Source organism: Salmo salar, chromosome ssa14, assembly GCF_905237065.1.
Source record: "Salmo salar chromosome ssa14, Ssal_v3.1, whole genome shotgun sequence".
NCBI lineage: Eukaryota > Metazoa > Chordata > Actinopteri > Salmoniformes > Salmonidae > Salmo > Salmo salar.
Genome location: NC_059455.1, coordinates 63,955,552 through 63,975,187, shown reverse-complemented (window position 1 = coordinate 63,975,187; position 19,636 = coordinate 63,955,552). Strand labels below are relative to the sequence as shown.

Genomic DNA, 19,636 nt, shown 5'->3' with positions numbered 1-19,636 from the left:
TTCATCTCAGCCTATGCTACCCTCCAGTCCCTAGACTTCCTGGCGCTGACGGAAACATGGATTACCACAGATAACACTGCTACTCCTACTGCTCTCTCTTCGTCTGCCCACGTGTTCTCGCATACCCCTAGAGCATCGAGCCAGCGGGGTGGTGGCACTGGAATCCTCATCTCTCCCAAGTGGACATTCTCTCTTTCTCCCCTGACCCATCTGTCTATCTCCTCATTTGAATTCCATGCTGTCACAGTTACCAGCCCTTTCAAGCTTAACATCCTTATCATTTATCGCCCTCCAGGTTCCCTTGGAGAGTTCATCAATGAGCTTGACGCCTTGATAAGTTCCTTTCCTGAGGATGGCTCACCTCTCACAGTTCTGGGTGACTTTAACCTCCCCACGTCTACCTTTGACTCATTCCTCTCTGCCTCCTTCTTTCCACTCCTCTCCTCTTTTGACCTCACCCTCTCACCTTCCCCCCCTACTCACAAGGCAGGCAATACGCTTGACCTCATCTTTACTAGATGCTGTTCTTCCACTAATCTCATTGCAACTCCCCTCCAAATCTCCGACCACTACCTTGTATCCTTTTCCCTCTTGCTCTCATCCAACACTTCTCACTCTGCCCCTACTCGGATGGTATTGCGCCGTCCCAACCTTCGCTCTCTCTCTCCCGCTACTCTCTCCTCTTCCATCCTATCATCTCTTCCCTCTGCTCAAACCTTCTCCAACCTATCTCCTGATTCTGCCTCCTCAACCCTCCTCTCCTCCCTTTCTGCATCCTTTGATTTTCTCTGTCCCCTATCCTCCAGGCCGGCTCGGTCCTCCCCTCCTGCTCCGTGGCTCGACGACTCACTACGAGCTCACAGAACAAGGCTCCGGGCAGCCGAGCGGAAATGGAGGAAAACTCGCCTCCCCTGCGGACCTGGCATCCTTTCACTCACTCCTCTCTACATTCTCCTCTTCTGTCTCTGCTGCTAAAGCCACTTTCTACCACTCTAAATTCCAAGCATCTGCCTCTAACCCTAGGAAGCTCTTTGCTACCTTCTCCTCCCTCCTGAATCCTCCTCCCCCCTCCTCCCTCTCTGCGGATGACTTCGTCAACCATTTTGAAAAGAAGGTTGACGATATCCGATCCTCGTTTGCTAAGTCAAACGACACCGCTGGTCCTGCTCACACTGCCCTACCCTGTGCTTTGACCTCTTTCTCCCCTCTCTCTCCAGATGAAATCTTGCGTCTTGTGACGGCCGGCCGCCCAACAACCTGCCCACTTGACCCTATCCCCTCCTCTCTTCTCCAGACCATTTCCGGAGACCTTCTCCCCTTCCTCACCTCGCTCATCAACTCATCCTTGACCGCTGGCTACGTCCCTTCCGTCTTCAAGAGAGCGAGAGTTGCACCCCTTCTGAAAAAACCTACACTCGATCCCTCCGATGTCAACAACTACAGACCAGTATCCCTTCTTTCTTTTCTCTCCAAAACTCTTGAACGTGCCGTCCTTGGCCAGCTCTCCTGCTATCTCTCTCAGAATGACCTTCTTGATCCTAATCAGTCAGGTTTCAAGACTGGGCATTCAACTGAGACTGCTCTTCTCTGTGTCACGGAGGCTCTCCGCACTGCTAAAGCTAACTCTCTCTCCTCTGCTCTCATCCTTCTAGACCCATCTGCTGCCTTTGATACTGTGAACCATCAGATCCTCCTCTCCACCCTCTCCGAGTTGGGCATCTCCGGCGCGGCCCACGCTTGGATTGCGTCCTACCTGACAGGTCGCTCCTACCAGGTGGCGTGGCGAGAATCTGTCTCCGCACCATGCGCTCTCACCACTGGTGTCCCCCAGGGCTCTGTTCTAGGCCCTCTCCTATTCTCGCTATACACCAAGTCACTTGGCTCTGTCATATCCTCACATAGTCTCTCCTATCATTGCTATGCAGACGACACACAATTAATCTTCTCCTTTCCCCCCTTCTGATAACCAGGCGGCGAATCGCATCTCTGCATGTCTGTCAGACATATCAGTGTGGATGACGGATCACCAGCTCAAGCTGAACCTCGGCAAGACGGAGCTGCTCTTCCTCCCGGGGAAGGACTGCCCGTTCCATGATCTCGCCATCACGGTTGACAACTCCCTTGTGTCCTCCTCCCAGAGTGCTAAGAACCTTGGCGTGATCCTGGACAACACCCTGTCGTTCTCCACTAACATCAAGGCGGTGACCCGATCCTGTAGGTTCATGCTCTACAACATTCGCAGAGTACGACCCTGCCTCACACAGGAAGCGGCGCAGGTCCTAATCCAGGCACTTGTCATCTCCCGTCTGGATTACTGCAACTCGCTGTTGGCTGGGCTCCCTGCCTGTGCCATTAAACCCCTACAACTCATCCAGAACGCCGCAGCCCGTCTGGTGTTCAACCTTCCCAAGTTCTCTCACGTCACCCCGCTCCTCCGCTCTCTCCACTGGCTTCCAGTTGAAGCTCGCATCCGCTACAAGACCATGGTGATTGCCTACGGAGCTGTGAAGGGAACGGCACCTCCATACCTTCAGGCTCTGATCAGGCCCTACACCCAAACAAGGGCACTGCGTTCATCCACCACTGGCCTGCTGGCCCCCCTACCTCTGAGGAAGCACAGTTCCCGCTCAGCCCAGTCAAAACTGTTCGCTGCTCTGGCACCCCAATGGTGGAACAAGCTCCCTCACGACGCCAGGACAGCGGAGTCAATCACCACCTTCCGGAGACACCTGAAACCCCACCTCTTTAAGGAATACCTAGGATAGGATAAAGTAATCCTTCTAACCCCCCCCCTTAAAAGATTTAGATGCACTATTGTAAAGTGGTTGTTCCACTGGATATCATAAGGTGAATGCACCATTTTGTAAGTCGCTCTGGATAAGAGCGTCTGCTAAATGACTTAAATGTAAATGTAAATGTAATAAACGCAACATGCAACAATTTCAAAGATTTTACTGAGTTACAGTTCATATAAGGAAATCAGTTAATTTAAATAAATAAATGATGCCCTAATCTATGGATTTCACCTGATTGGGAATACAGATATGCATCTGTTGGTCACAGATACCTTAAAAAAATGGTATGGACAAAACTCCTCCCACATCTTTGCAAGTATTCCCTGAACTTACTGTATGTTTCTTCATCATGACCACCTCTCCCATCATCTACTGATCACCAGTTCTCTTAGCTACAGATTGTTACACCAGATAATGTGATTTAACAAAAGATTTTTGATAACCATTACTGGGAGTTACAGGATATGTACAGTTTGGTGTAGCACAGAGAATTTTCAACGAACCTTAGTGATGGATTCTTCGCCCTTGTTTCGGGGAAGTCTCATAAAAAGTCTGTGTCCAGTTGCAGCGGGTCCGTTTGAATTTATAAAATGCTCCGTTATTAAAATAAATACTTATTTTGCTCCATAAAATAATCCAACAATATGTGTGCCGCTATCGTGTCTATTTCAAGTCTTCTCACTCATTGATCAAGACAGGTATCTGTCATCATGACATGCAGTACTTTGGGTTGGACATCCACCTGTCTCAATCGATGAGAAAAGACTTGAAATAGAAAGGGATGTCAGCAAAAATCACCTTATCTGGTGAAACAATCTGTAGCTACAGTTCTCTGCACTTGTGTCATGGTTCCACCTGTCTAAAGAGGGCGGCAGAGACCCTCCTAGAGACATTAGCGACACTCTGGTGTGTCCTATTTACTCATTATGATTTCTCTGTTAAAAGAGGTGTGTTTTCTATTGTCCTTCGCTCAAGCTTCAATTGTGTGCGTTTGTCTCCTGAGTGAGTTGTCGAGACTTAGTGTTTGTTGTTTTCCCAGTGTTACTGTGATCCTTCCGTTACCGTTCTCAGTGAAGTATTATGTTTATCCTTAACCGCTTATTCCTGAGCTGGTCTCTTCTCTGCACCTGGGTCCAACCTCACCATGTCACAACTTGTGTGTCTCTACACCTGAGACACACTCGGACACATTGAACTGTGTTACACTGTTCATAAAAAAAAATTGTATGTTACTTTTAGTATATAACATTCTTGTTGAATACCCAGCTCTCTTGAGTTAGCATTAAATAGTGGATACTCCCCTGTATTTCAGAATTTGACAAAAACATTATTTTGATATCTGAATGTCTGGCATCTGCTTGATACTAAAGAGCCCTGTACAGCTAATATACATATCTTCGGGGAATCCATAAGAGCAGTCAAATGTCAAAGATTGATAGAAAATATCCATATTTATTTTATGGCGGTTCTACATCTGGGCTCTCCAACCCTGTTCCTGGAGAGCTACCGTCCTGTAGGTTTTCACTCCAACCCTGTTCCTGGAGAGCTAACGTCCTGTAGGTTTTCACTCCAACCCTGTTCCTGGAGAGCTACCGTCCTGTAGGTTTTCACTCCAACCCTGTTCCTGGAGAGCTACCGTCCTGTAGGTTTTCACTCCAACCCTAATCTAGCACACCTGATTCTAATAATTAGCTGGTTGATAACCTGAAACAGGTTAGGTACAACTGTGGTTGGAGCTAAAACCTACAGAAGGGAACAGGGTTGGAGACCCTTGTTCTACATGGTTTTATGTTGAGCCACACTGGCTGTATTTACACAGGCAGCCCAATTCTGATATTAATTTCCACTAATTCCACTGGTCTTAATCGCATCAGATCTTTTTCAGAACTGATCTGATTGATTAAAAGATCAATTAGTGAAAAAAAAGATCAGAATTGGGCGGCCTGTGTAAACGCAGCCATAATCCTTTATCCGGCTTCGGTACACTGGCAATTGTGTTCAGCATGGTGGGCTGGGGAAGCGGAGACTCTTTGTGCTTATCCTGTCTGCGGTGAACAGCCAGCTGGATACGGCTCTGCCAAAAGGGGTGTAGGGATTCTTAACCACCAACTGTCTAGGGTCCTTTTGCAGAAGATTTGCTGGTACTGCACTTCTCCTGGAAAGACATGGTTGTGGTGTTAGCATTTTACACTTTTTGTGGAATGGACGTAGGGCAACACGCCTTTGTTGGTAAAGGTATCAACCGAATGGGACCGGCTAACGTATTGTTTAGGGACAATGAGGGGACATTGAGAGCTGCGTTTGAGAGGAAAGATCAGTCAACAACGTGAAATGGCTGGGAGGAGGAGGAGGGGGGGGGCTAAAGATGTGAAAAGTCTTAGGAAGGCAGTTCTTACACAGTATGAATTGTTGTGTATGGGAGATTGAGGAGAAATGGCACCTCAATTGCTCATACACAACAATACATTTACTGTCTAAGCACAACCAAAACCCCCTTCCTCATCTCAAAGTACTGTCAGTAAACCTCCCCCAGCCCATTAACGTTGAAAGATCATTCTTGTCAATAGTAGCCCTTTGCAGGGGAGTTTTGTAGACATGTCTTTGTATTGTTTTTTAAGAATCTGCAGAGAGAAGAATGAGGTGGTTATGTCATTACTGTTGTAGTCTTGATTTGACACTTTTCAGTGTCCCTTGCTGGTTTCTGTCCCACAATCTTGTTGTGCTCCATAACCGCAAGGTGTGTCTGCTCCCACATGCTTGTGTACCCAAAATGCCCCCACTTTGGGGTATTTTTCAGCAGGGCACTGTGGAATGACCCTAGATAACCTGAGTTTTACAAAAAGAAAAGGTAAAAAGGGAAGGGGGATGGACAAAATTGATTACATGGTCTGGAAGGTACTTTGTGGTCCTCAGGCTACCTCTAACCACCTGCAACCCCAAAACACAAACCATACCAAATTCATGCTGACTGTAAATTCAGTTATATTTGCCATCAGTTTGTACAGTTTTTTGCCAACTTACCTTACCTACAGGGAGGAGGTGAGGGCCCTGGCAGAGTGCTGCCAGGAAAATAACCTCTCCCTCAACATCAACAACACTAAGGAGCTGATTGTGGACTTCAGGAGACAGTAGAGGAAGTATATCAACTGAGGCCACAGTAGAGAAGGTGAAAAGCTTCAAGTTCCTTGGTGTACACATCACTGACAATCTGAAATTGCAACAGCACCGTTTCAACCTTAAGAGGCTGAAGAAATTCAGCTTGGCCCCAAAGACCCTCGAAAACTTTTACAGATGCACCATTGAGAACATCCTGTTGGACTGTATCACCGCCTGGTATGGCAACTGCACCGTTCGCAACCACAGGGCTCTCTAGAGGGTGTTGCGGTTTGCCCAATGCATCACCGAGGGCACACTGAATACCCTCCAGGACAGCTACAGCACCCTGTGTCACAGGAAGGCCAAGAAGATTATCAAGAACCTCAGCCACCAAGCCACAGCCTTTTCACCCCGCTATCATCCAGAAGGCGAGGTCAGTACAGGTGCATCAAAGCAGGACCGAGACTGAAAAACAGCTTCTATATCAAGGCCATCAGACTGTTAAATAGTCATCACTAGTCGGCCTTCACCAAGTACCCTGCCCTGAACTTATTCACTGTCACTAGCCGGCTACCACCCAGTTACTCAACCCTGCAACTTAGAGAATCTGCCCTATGTACATAGAAATGGAACACTGGTCACTTTAATAATGTTTACAGTGCATTCGAAAATATTCATACCCCTTGACTTTTTCCGCATTTTGTTATGTTACAGCATTATTCTAAAGTTGATTAAATAAATTGTTTTCCTCATCAATCTACACACAATACCCTATAATGACAAAGCAAAACATGATTATTATTTTTTGCTAATTTATTAAAAATAAAAACCAGAAATACCTTATTTACAGTGCCTTGCAAAAGCATTACAACCAGTAATTTAAATGGATTTTTATTTGGATTTCATGTAATGGACATACACAAAATAGTCCAAATTGGTGAAGTGAAATGAAAAAAAAAATCACTTGTTTCAACAAAAAAATGTAAAGCGGAAAAGTGGTGCGTGCATATGTATTCACCCCCTTTGCTATGAAGCCCCTAAATAAGATCTGGTGCAACCAATTACCTTCAGAAGTCACATAAATAGTTAAATAAAGTCCACCTATGTGCAATCTAAGTGTCACATGATCTCAGTATGTTCTGAAAGTCCCCAGAGTCTGCAACACCTCTAAGCAAGGGGTACCACCAACCAAGTGGCACCATGAAGACCAAGGAGCTCTCCAAACATGTCAGGGACAAAGTTGTGGAGAAGTACAAATCAGGGTTGGGTTATAAGAAAATATTCAAAACTTTGAACATCCCACAGAGCACCATTAAATCCATTATTCAAAAATGGAAATAATATGGCACCACAACAAACCTGCCAAGAGAGGGCCGCCCACCAAAACTCACGGACCAGGCAAGGAGGGCATAAATCAGAGAGGCAACAAAGAGACCAAAGATACCCCTGAAAGAGCTGCAAAGCTCTTCCGTAAAGCTGGGCTTTACGGAAGAGTGGCCAGAAAAAAAGCCATTGCCTAAAGAAAAAAATAAGCAAACACGTTTGATGTTCGCCAAAAGGCATGTGGGAGACTCCCCAAACATATGGAAGAAGGTACTCTGGTTATAGGAGACTAAAATTGAGCTTTTTGGCCATCAAAGAAAACGCTATGTCTGGCGCAAACCCAACACCTCTCATCACCCCGAGAATACCATCCCCACAGTGAAGCACGGTGGTGGCAGCATCATGCTGTGGGTATGTTTTTCCATCGGCAGGGACTGGGAAACTGGTCAGAATTGAAGGAATGATGGATGGCGCTAAATACAGGGAAATTCTTGAGGGAAACCTGTTTCAGTCTTCAAGAGATTTGAGACTGGGACGGAGTTTCAACCTTCCAGCAGGACAATGACCTTGAGCATACTGCTAAAGCAACACTCGAGTGGTTTAAGGGGAAACATTTAAATGTCTTGGAATGGCCTAGTCAAAGCCCAGACCTCAATCCAATTGAGAATCTGTGGTATGACTTAATAAAGATTGCTGTACACCAGCGGAACCCATCCGACTTGAAAGAACTGGAGCAGTTTTGCCTTGAAGAATGGACAAAAATCCCAGTGGCTAGATGTGCCAAGCTGATAGAGACATACCCCAAGATACTTTCAGCTGTAATTGCTGCAAAAGGTGGCTCTACAAAGTATTGACTTTGGGGGGGTGAATAGTTATGCACGCTCAAGTTTTCAATTTTTTTGTCTTATTTCTTGTTTGTTTCACATTAAAAAATATGTTGCATCTTCAAAGCGGTAGACATGTTGTGTAAATCAAATGATACAAACCCCCCCAAAAAATCTATTTTAACTCCAGGTTGTAAGGCAACAAAATAGGAAAAATGCCAAGGGGGTGAATACTTTCACAAGCCACTGTACATAAGTATTCAGACCCTTTGCTATGAGACTCAAAATTGAGCCCAAGTTTGGACACATCCACTCGTTCATGGGTTTTTCTTCATTTTTTTGAGTGTGCAAAGCTATCATCAAGGCAAAGGGTGGCTACTTTAAAGAATCTTAAATATAAAATAGATTTTGGTTACTACATGATTCCATATGTGTAATTTCATAGTTTTGTCTTCACTATTATTCTACAATGTAGAAAATAGTACAAATGATTTTTATTTTTTTAATGACTAGGTGTGTCCAAACTTTTGACTGGTCCTGTGTGTGTGTGTGTGTGTGTGTGTGTGTGTGTGTGTGTGTGTGTGTGTGTATATATATATATATACACACACACACACACACACACACACACACACACACACAATGCAAATAGTCTGGGTAGCCATTTAATTAGCTGTTCAGGAGTCTTATGGCTTGGAGATATAAGCTGTTAAGAAGCCTTTTGGACCTAGACTTGGCGCTCTGTTACCGCTTGCCGTGCGGTAGCAGAGAGAACAGTCTATGCCTAGGGTGGCTGGAGTCTTTGGCAATTTTTAGGGCCTTCCTCTGACACTGCCTGGTATAGAGGTCCTGGTTGGCCCCAGTGATGTACTGGGCCGTACGCACTACCCTCTGTAATGCCTTGCGGTCGGAGGTCGAGCAGTTGCCATACCAGGCGATGATGCAACCAGTCAGGATGCCCTCGACAGTGCCGCTGTCAAATGTTTTGAGGATCTGAGCACCCATACCAAATCTTTTCAGTCTCCTGAGGGGGAATAGGCATTGTTGTGTCCTCTTCACAACTGTCTTGGTGTGTTTGGACCATAATAGTTTGTTGGTGATGTGGACACCAAGGAACTTGAAGCTCTCAACCTGCTCCACTATAGCCCCATCGATGAGAATGGGGGCATGCTCAGCCCTCCTTTTCCTGTAGTCCACAATCATCTCCTTTGTCTTGATCACATTGCAGGAGAGTTTGTTATCCTGGCAACACACTGCCAGACCTCCTCCCTATAGGCTGCATCATCGGTGATCACACTGTTGTGTTGTCGGCAAACATAATGGTGTTGGAGTCATGCTTGGCCATGCAGTCATGGGTGAACAGGGAGTACAGGAAGGGACTGAGCACGCACCCCTGAGGGGCCTCCGTGTTAAGGATCAGCGTGGCAGATGTTTTATTACCTACCCTTATCACCTGGGGGTGGCCCATCAGGAAGTCCAGGATCTAGTCGCAGAGGGAGGTGTTTAGTCCCAGTGTACTTAGCTTAGTGATGAGCTTTCAGGGCATTATGGTGCTGAAGGCTGAGCTGTAATCAATGAATAGCATTCTCATGTAGGTGTTCCTTTTGTCCAGGTGGGAAAGGGCAGTGTGAAGTGCAATAGAGATAGCGTCATCTGTGGATCTGTTGTGGAGGTATGCAAATTGAGTGGGTCTAGGGTTTCTGGGAAAATGGTGTTGATGTGAGCCATTACCAGCCTTTCAAAGTACGTCATGGCTACAGACGTGAATGCTATCGGTCGGTAGTCATTTAGGCAGGTTACCTTGGTGTTCTTGGGCACAGGGACTATGGTGGTCTGCTTGAAACATGTTGGTATTACAGACTCGGTCAGGGACAGGTTGAAAATGTCAGTGAAGACACTTGCCAGTTGGTCAGCGCATGCTCGGAGTACACGTCCTGGTAATCCTTCTGGCCCTGCATCCTTGTGAATGCTGACCTGTTTAAAGGTCTTACTCACATCGGCTGCAGAGAGCGTGATCACACAGTCGTCCGGAACAGCTGGTGCTCTCATGCATGCTTCGGTGTTGCTTGCCTGGAAGCAAGCATAGAAGTCATTTAGCTTCTCTGGTAGGCTTGTGTCACTGGGCAGCTGTGCTTCCCTTTGTAGTCCGTAATAGTTTGCAAGCCCTGCCACATCCGACGAGCGTCGGAGCCAGTGTAGTATGATTCAATCTTAGTCCTGTATAGACCCTTTGCCTGTTTGATGGTTCGTCGGAGGGCATAGCGGGATTTCTTATAAGAGTCGGGTTAGAGTCCCGCTCCTTGAAAGCGGCAGCTCTACCCCTTTAGCTCAGTGCAGATATTGCCTGTAATCCATGGCTTCTGGTTGGGGTATGTACGTACGGTCACTATGGGGATGACGTCATTGATGCACTTATTGATGAAGCCAGTGACTGATGTGGTGTACTCCTCAATGCCATTGGAAGAATCCCGGAACATATTCCAGTCTGTGCTAGCAAAACAGTCCTGTAGCATAGCATCTGCGTCATCTGACCACTTACGTACTGATTGAGTCACTGGTACTTCCTGCTTTAGGTTTTGCTTGTAAGCAGAAATCAGGAGGATAGAGTCATGGTCAGATTTGCCAAATGGAGGGCGAGGGAGAGCTTTGTACACGTCTCTGTGTGTGGGGTAAAGGTGGTCTAGAGTTTTTTTTCCTCTGGTTGCACATGTAACATGCTGGTAGAAATTAGGTAAAACGGATTTAAGTTTCCCTGCATTAAATTCCCCGGCCACTAGGAGCACCGCCTCTGGATGAGCATTTTCTTGTTTACTTATGGCCTTATATAGCTCGTTGAGTGCGGTCTTAGTGCCAGCATCGGTTTGTGGTGGTAAATAGACAGTTAAAACATTTTTTTAATGAAAACTGTCTTGGTAAATAGTGTGGTCAACAGCTTATCATGAGATACTCTACCTCAGGTGAGCAAAACCTTGAGATGTCCTTAATATTAGATTTCGTGCACCAGCTGTTATTTACAAATAGACACAGACCGCCACCCCTTGTCTTCCCAGAGGCAGCTGTTCTATCTTGCAGATGCACAGAAAACCCAGCCAGCTGTATGCTATCCATGTCGTCGTTCAGCCACAACTCAGTAAAACATAACATATGACAGTTTTTAATGTCCCGTTGGTAGGTTAGTCTTGATCGGAGATCATCCATTTTGTCATCCAATGCTTGCATGTTGGCCAATAGGACTGATGGTAGAGGCCGATTACCTACTCCCCGATGAATCCTCACAAGGCACCCCGATCTCCGCCCCCTGTACCTTCGTCTTTTCCTCAACCATCCCCTTTATAACCTCCCCACCCTCTACCTCCCCCGGCTCTTATCTTCCATGGCCTCATCATCCCCTCATCTTCCCTCCATTTTGGCCCCCTTTCCCCAGTGCAAGAGCGTAGTAATCCCATTACACATGTGTGAATACCAGCTGGGAGAGGGAAGGAGCGGGGAGAGAGGAGAAAATGAACAGTGTGTGTGTCTATATAGTATACTTCTCCACTTTCCTCAGTGTAAAGTATGTAATCTAATGTTGGAAGTATTTCAGTGCTGGTGAGAGGCGAAAGGGCACAGGCAGGCATAGTAGAGGTTAGCTCGGGGAGGGTTTGTAAGGTGGGGACGCTAGACAGCAGAGACAGACCCAATGTGTTTCCTGAAGAGTTCAAGCACCAAGAAAATAAACAAGCCTTTTGATCACAAAGGCCCCATTCACTCCGTCTCCCTCTGCGTCTCCCCCTCCCCCCTCCGTTCTGTGCCTTCCACTTACCCTTGCTACTCTGGCCATTAAATCTCCACTCTCCCTCTGACCCTTCTCTTTATTAATCCCCTTTCCTCCTTTAAAATCCCTTCCTCCCTCTCTTCCCTCCATTTCACCTCTCTTTTCCTCTGGAGCTGTGCCTCAACTGTGTGTCTGTCACTTGTATGACTTGAGGGCCTCAGTTGATATTGTCTTTGGGCTTTTAAAAGGCCTTGAAGATATGGGGCCCCCTATCATCTTGTAGGGGAAGAGAGCTGTAGAGTGTTGAGGAGACTGTCAATTTGAAAATATCTTCATCATAACATCATTGACACGCAATGGTAGTGAGTGACAAATGCCATCCTCACTTAACTCTCCTTCATCCCCTACTCAATGGCTCTTTAGTGTGTGCTTGTGTGTTTTTTTAATAATTGCAGATGTGTTGGTGTGAATTGGACTCTCCCCATATCAGTGTCAGCTCGTGTGTTCTGTTGTTCAGTGTGGTTCCCTATGCCATTCAGCACCACTTAGGAAAGAAAAATAGATTTCCTCATTACAATACTGCGGTTTAAAATAAGGCGGAGAGGGGGGACAAATCAAATACATTTTATGTAACCTGGTCAGATTATAAAACCTTAGCCAATCATCAGGTTGCTTACCCTATATTTCAGATCTCACAATACAGATAGGCTAACATTGATTAACCATTACTAACTATTCATCATGTTTGATTGATTACTGCAGCTTAACAATGACGTGTTGTTAACAAGTCAGTAATAAATAAGCCTCATTATCAATTACCTCCATCACAAACAACAGTTCACACCTACAGAACAAGAACATCTAGCTTTCGTTAAATTTCTTTTGACAAGCAATAAGCTTCACCCACAAGGTATGCACCTGAAACCCTGATCTCAAGACCCTGTTGTGGAAACTAGTTTCCTTGTACCATAAATGAACTAGTCATAATTAGTTATACTTTGTATATAGGCCTATAGTTCGATTCCAAGACTGCATTTAGGCTAGTTGTAATACTGGTAAGCACAACAGACAAAGCAACAGTGTTTTAATTAAACTAAGACAGAAGATGAAAAGTGTATAGTACGACGTTTACAGTGCCTCTCGAAAGTATTCACACCACTTGACTTTTTCCGCATTTTGTTGTGTTACAGCCTGAATTTAAAATTGATTAAATTTAGATTTTTTTTTTGTCACTGGCCTACACACAATACCCCATAACGTCAAAGTGGAATTATGTTTTTCTTAATATTTACAAATACATTAATACTGAAAAGCTGAAATGTCTTGAGTCAATAAGTATTCAACGCTTTTGATTTTTGAATGACTACCTCATCTCTGTACCCCCACACAATTATCAGTCGAGCAGTGAATTTAAAACACAGATTCAACCACAAAGACCAGGGAGGTTTTCCAATGCCTCACAAAGAAGGGCACCAATTGGTCGATGGGTAAAAAAACATTGAATACCCCTTTGAGCATGGTGAAGTTATTAGTTACATTTTGGATGGTTTATCAATACACACAGTCACTACAAAGATACAGGAATCCTTCCTAACTCAGTTGCCAGAGAGGAAGGAAACCGCTCTGGGATTTCACCATGAGGCCAATGGTGACTTTAAAACAGTTACAGAGTTGAATGGCTGTGATAAGAGAAAACTGAGGATGGATCAACCACATTGTAGTTACTCCACAATACTAACCTAATTGAATGAAAAGAAGGAAGCCTCTACAGAAGAAAAATATTCCAAAACATGCATCCTGTTTGCAACAAGGCACTAAAGTAATACTACAAAAAGATTGGCAGAGCAATTCACTTTTGTCCTGAATAGAAAGTGTCATGTTTGGGGAAAATCCAACACAATACATTACTGTGTACCACTCTCCATATTTTCAAGCATAGTGGTCACTGCATAATGTTATTGGTACGCTTGTAATTGTTAAGGACTGGGGAGTTTTTCAGGATAAAAAAATAAACGGAATGGAGCTAAGCACAGGTAAAATCCCAAAGGGAAACCTGGTTCAGTCTGCTTTCCACCAGACATCGTGAGATGAATTCACCTTTCAGCAGGACAATAACCTAAAACACAAAGCCAAATCTACACTGGAGTTACTTACCAAGAAGAAAGTTACAGTTTTGACTTAAATCTACTTTAAAAAATCTATGGCAAGACCTGAAAATGGATGTTTAGCAATGGTCAACAACAAGAATTTTGAAAAGTATAATGGACAAATGTTGCATAATCCAGGTGTGAAAAGCTCTTAGAGATTTACCCAGAAAGACTTGCAACTGTAATCGCTGACAAAGGTGCTTCTACAAAGTATTAACTCAGGGGTGTGAATACTTATGTAAATTAGATATTTCTGTATTTCATTTTCAATATATTTGCAAACATTTATACAAACATGTTTTCACTTTGTCATTATGAGGTATTGTGTGTAGCTGGGTGAGAGAGAGAAAAATAAACTTAATCCATTTTGAATTCAGGCTGTAAAACAACAAAATGTGGAATACATCAAGGGGTATGAATACATTCTGAAGGCACAGTAGGTCCTGAAAATATACCCCGTCTCTCCGTCTCCCCCCTTTCTCGCCTCCAGCGTCTGTCTGTCACTCTGATTAGGGACGTCAAGGTCGCCTCACAAAGGAGGAGAAGAACCCTTAATGTTTTGGCAGTGTGGTGTCGGAGCAACAAGCTCTCCCTCAACGTCAGCAAGACCAAATGAGCTGATCGTGGAATACAGGAAACAAGGGGGGGAGAAGGCCCCCATCCACATCAACGGGGCGGCAGTGGAGCAGGTAGACGGCTTCAAGTTCTTCGGTGTCCAAATCACGAAATACTTAAAATGGTCCAAACACACACGCACAGTCGTGCCTCAGTGCCTCTTCCCCCTCATGAGGTTGAAAAAGTTTGGCATTGGCCCTCAAATCCTGAAAAGGTTCTACAGCTGTACTATTGAGAGCATATTGACTGGCTGCATCACTTCTTGGTATGACAATAGCACGGCCCTCGATCGCATGGCGCTACAGAGGGTTGTGCGGACAGCCCAGTACATCACTGGGGACGAGCTCCCTGCCATCCAGGACCTCTATATCAGGCTGTGTGAAAAGAAGGCCAGAAAAAAAATCATCAAAGAGCCCAACCACCCAAGCCATAGACTATTTGATCAGCTTCTATCCCCAAGCAATACGAATGAAAGATAGCTAACAAAATAGCTAAACGGACTGCGTTTAGCTTGTATCTTTATTGACCTTTTATTTCTCTATCCACACTCACAGGGCCCTACATACACACTGTCACTCCAACACACAAACAAACACTCACTCACACATAATATGCACATACATTTATACTGACTCAACACACCCGCACACCCACTCACATGCAAGCATCTGCTACTCTATTCTCCAGTGATTGCATGTTGGCCAATAGAACGGATGGTAGAGGCGGGTAATTCTCACAAGGCACCCCGATCTTTGTCTTTTCTTGACACAAATGATGAGGATTTGGGCCTGGTCTCGGAGAAACAGTACATCCTTCGCGTCGGACTCATTAAAGAAAATATCTTTGTCCAGTTCGAGGTGAGTAATCCCTGTTCTGATATCCAGAAGCTCTTTTCGGTCATAAGAGATGGTAGCAGCAACATTATGTACAAAATAAGTTACAAACAATGCGGAAAAAAAAAAACACAAAAAATGTCACAGTTGGTTAGGAGCCCGTAAAATGGCAGCCATCCCCTCCAGCGCCATTATACATAATATTCAGACCCTTTGCTATGAGACTCGAAATTGAGTTCAGGTGAAACCTGTTTCCATTGAGCATTCTTGAGATGTTTCTACAACTTGGTTGAAGTCCACCTGTGGTAAATTCAATTGATAGGACATGATTTGGAGAGTCACAAACCTGTCTATATAAGGTCTCACAGTTGACAGTGCATGTCAGAGCAAAAACCAATTGTCCGTAGAGCTCTGAGACAGGATTGTGTCGAGGCACAGATCTGGGGAAGGGTACCAAAACATTTCTGCAGCATTGAAGGTATCCAAGAACACAGTAGCCTTCATCATTCTTAAATGGAAGAAGTTTGTAACCACCAAGACTCTTCCTAGAGCTGGCAGCCCGGCCAAACTGAGCCATCAGAAGTTTACATACACTCAATTAGTACTTGGTAGCATTGCCTTTAAATTGTTTAACTTGGGTCAAACATGTCGGGTAGCCTTCCACAAGCTTCCCACAATAAGTTGGGTGAATTTTGGCCCATTCCTCCTAACAGAGCTGGTGTAACTGAGTCAGGTTTGTAGGCCTCCTTGCTCGCACACGCTTTTTTAGTTCTGCCCACAAATTTTCAATAGGAGTGAGGTCAGGGCTTTGTGATGGCCACTCCAATACCTTGACTTTGTTGTCCTTAAGCCATTTTGCCACAACTTTGGAAGTATGCTTTGGGTCATTGTCCATTTGGAAGACCCATTTGCGACCAAGCTTTAACTTCCTGACTGATGTATTGAGATGTTGCTTCAATATATCCACATAATTTCCCTTCCTCATAATGCCATCTATTTTATGAAGTGCACCAGTCCCTCTTGCAGCAAAGCACCCTCACAACATGATGCTGCCACCCCCGTGCTTCACGGTTGGGACGGTGTTCTTCGGCTTGCAAGCCACCCCCTTTTTCCTCCTAACATAACGATGGTCATTATGGCCAAACAGTTCTATTTTTGTTTCATCAGACCAGAGGACATTTCTCCAAAAAGTCTTTGTCCCCATTTGCAGTTGCAATCCATAGTCTGGCTTTTTTATGGCGGCTTTGGAGCAGTGGCTTCTTCCTTGCTGAGCGGCCTTTCAGGTTATGTCGATATATACACTTTTGTACCTGTTTCCTCCAGCATCTTCACAAGGTCCTTTGCTGTTGTTCTGAGATTGATTTGCACTTTTCGCACCTAAGTACGTTCATCTCTAGGAGACAGAACGCGTCTCCTTCCTGAGTGGTATGAGGGCTGCGTGGTCCCATGGTGTTTATACTTGTGTACTATTGTTTGTACAAATGAACGCGGTACCTTCAGGCATTTGGAAATTGCTCCCAAGGATGAACCAGACTTGTGGAGGTCTACAATTTTTTTTTCTGAGGTCTTGGCTGATTTCTTTTGATTTTCCCATGATGTCAAGCAAAGAGGCACTGAGTTTGTAGGTAGACCTTGAAATACATCCACAGGTACACCTCCAATTGACTCAAATTATGTCAATTAGCCTATCAGAAGCATCTAAAGCCATGACATAATTTTCTGGAATTTCCCAAGCTGTTTAAAGGCACAGTAAACTTCTGACCCACTGGAATTGTGATACAGTGAATTATAAGTGAAATAATCAGTCTGTCAACAATTGTTGGAAAAATTACTTGTGTCATGCAAAAAGTAGATGTCCTAACCAACTTGCCAAAACTATAGTTTGTTAACAAGAAATGTGTGGAGTGGTTGAAAAACAAGTTTTAATGACTCCAACCTAAGTGTATGTCAACATCCGACTTCAACTGTAAATATGGTATTGGAACTAACTTTTTAAATATTTCCTGTATATAGTGTGCTTACTTACTTACGTTATTGTGTATAACAGCAAAACTGTTACTTCACCCTAGACAAGTTGGCTACTGGGGGTCACAGTTTCTTCACACTCTTTGGAGAAGGAATGGGAGTGAAGGATGAAAAGAATAATGGAATATGGCTTGAGGTTTTGGATTAATAATAAGTATATGGAAACATATGATGCCAATGGCTGGTAGAAGAAAGGCAGAGATGCTTGGGGCAGTGGTGGAGGACCGTTTTCGGCTACGTTAACACTGTTCTGTTACTCTGGTGCTTGTGTATGACAGCCTATGAAATGTCACCTACTACCCTTCAGTTTCCACACACAACCACTCAGAGGAAACGAGAACGGGGGAGGGAGTGGGAGCAACGCGAGTGAGTGAGAGTGAGAGAGAGTTGGATGAAAAGAAAGAGAAGGCCACCTACGATCCCTTGTTGTTCTCCAGTTCAATTTCCCCTCCATCGGTTTCTTCAACGGCGCACATATCATCTCCTCTCCAACCCTCCTCTTGGGTCTCATCAACTTTTCCTTTCTCCTGTAATCTCATTTATGTTCTCTCCCGGATCTCTAAAGAAATACTCCTATAACGAAAAGTCTGAAGGATCCTTCATTAGACCAAATAGAAGGAGGAATGCAATTAAAGAGCAACTGAAGGCAATAAACAATTTCTCTGGTAGAAAACAGCCTATGTGGCATTGATATTAGTCAGATACATTTATTCTAGTGTCAATTGAGTACAAAGTGGAAATAGGATAACTTTGGTCATAAAGTCAGTCTCGTTCAAAACAGAGATTTGCGAGATAATTAGGAAACAATTGTATGTCACGGAATGAAGGGTACCATAACAGTTTTCCTTGAGTTGGGTTTAATTCAACCCTGCCCAATGCCCACAGCTGGTAGCACCCAAGTAATCATCAATTGCCCATGGTCAATTTGGTTTGACATTTGATATCCCTATGGAGCTAGTCAGGGGCCATCAGTAAATGACACAATGCACATAGGACAATATTTTAAAATGTCAATAGCTCCAAATTTCAATGACTTTAAAACCTCAAATCAACAAAAAATTGTAGAAATGAATATACAAATATTGAAAGCATTTAATGAGACAACTAAAAGATGTGCAACATGAAAATATTGTCCCATCAACATTGTGTAATTTATTGAGTCGCTATCTATCCCCAGAGATAGACTATCCAAAGTTAAACCCACTTTGCCATGGTCCCACATCAGTGGCTGAACCTAATTGTTGAAGGAAGTTGGCTAGCTAGGCTACTTCCAGAAACAAGACCTGGTTAGACTGTTTCAAGTTATCTAGAAGGGTGAGTGACTGTAACTGTGTATTGTTTTGGCAGAGTGAAAGTACAATAGCTTCCCACGTTTGAACCAAAGGAGGTGGGTGGGAGGAGCTATAGGAGGACAGGCTCATTGTAATGGCTGGAATGGAATTAATGGAACGATATCAAACACATGAAAACTACATGTTTGACTCCATTCCATTCCAGCCATTACAATGAGCCTGTCCTCCTATAGCTCCTCCCACCAGCCTCCTCTGGTTCGAACAAACACACACACGAGAGACACCCATGTAAATGCATGCCTCCAAAACACAAATCTCATTCGCATTTCCTAATGACGAGAATTGAAACCAAGGCTAAATCAGGAAGTTCAGCCCCCCTTTTAGAGAAAGACCCAGCAGACTCCTTTGGTTCAGGGGCGGCAGGTAGCCTAGTGTTGGACTAGGAACTGAAAGGTTGCAAGATCGAATCCCTGAGCTGACTAGGTAAAAATCTGTCGCTCTGCTCCTGAACAAGGCAGTTAACCCACTGTTCCTAGGCTGTCAGTGAAATAAGAATTTGTTCTTAACTGACTTGCCTAGTTAAATAAAGAAAAAATAAATGTAAAAAAAACTATGACTGAAAAGGATAACAGGACATGTTGGTGATGCATTCAGGTTCTAATTGAGTCCACAATGTTGCACTAGCCAATATCTTACCATCAATACACAAAATATGCTGATTTTCAACTGTGACACTAGTGCACTGTGTATACTTACCCTTATGTTATACAAGGGAAATTGTGTTTTCATAGCTAGGGCTGACAGTGAAGAGCACAATCAACAACCTCTGCATAATCAAAACAGTTGCTTTGTGAGAAGGTGCTAAAGTTCACAGTTAGCCATTGTTGTTTAATAAATGAAAGCTGAAAAGTACTAGTGGTCTGGCTTTGGCC

General features: G+C 44.3%; 1 long non-coding RNA gene across 1 annotated transcript; it reads right to left on the bottom strand.

The window, feature by feature from the left end:
• Positions 1–4,399: 4,399 nt before the first annotated feature.
• Positions 4,400–18,823, bottom strand: LOC123726756 (uncharacterized). Its single transcript, XR_006758881.1, has 3 exons — positions 17,830–18,823; positions 5,452–5,621; positions 4,400–4,950 (listed from the first exon to the last, which is right to left on the bottom strand). It is a non-coding gene; the product is annotated as an uncharacterized lncRNA (long non-coding RNA).
• Positions 18,824–19,636: the final 813 nt, after the last annotated feature.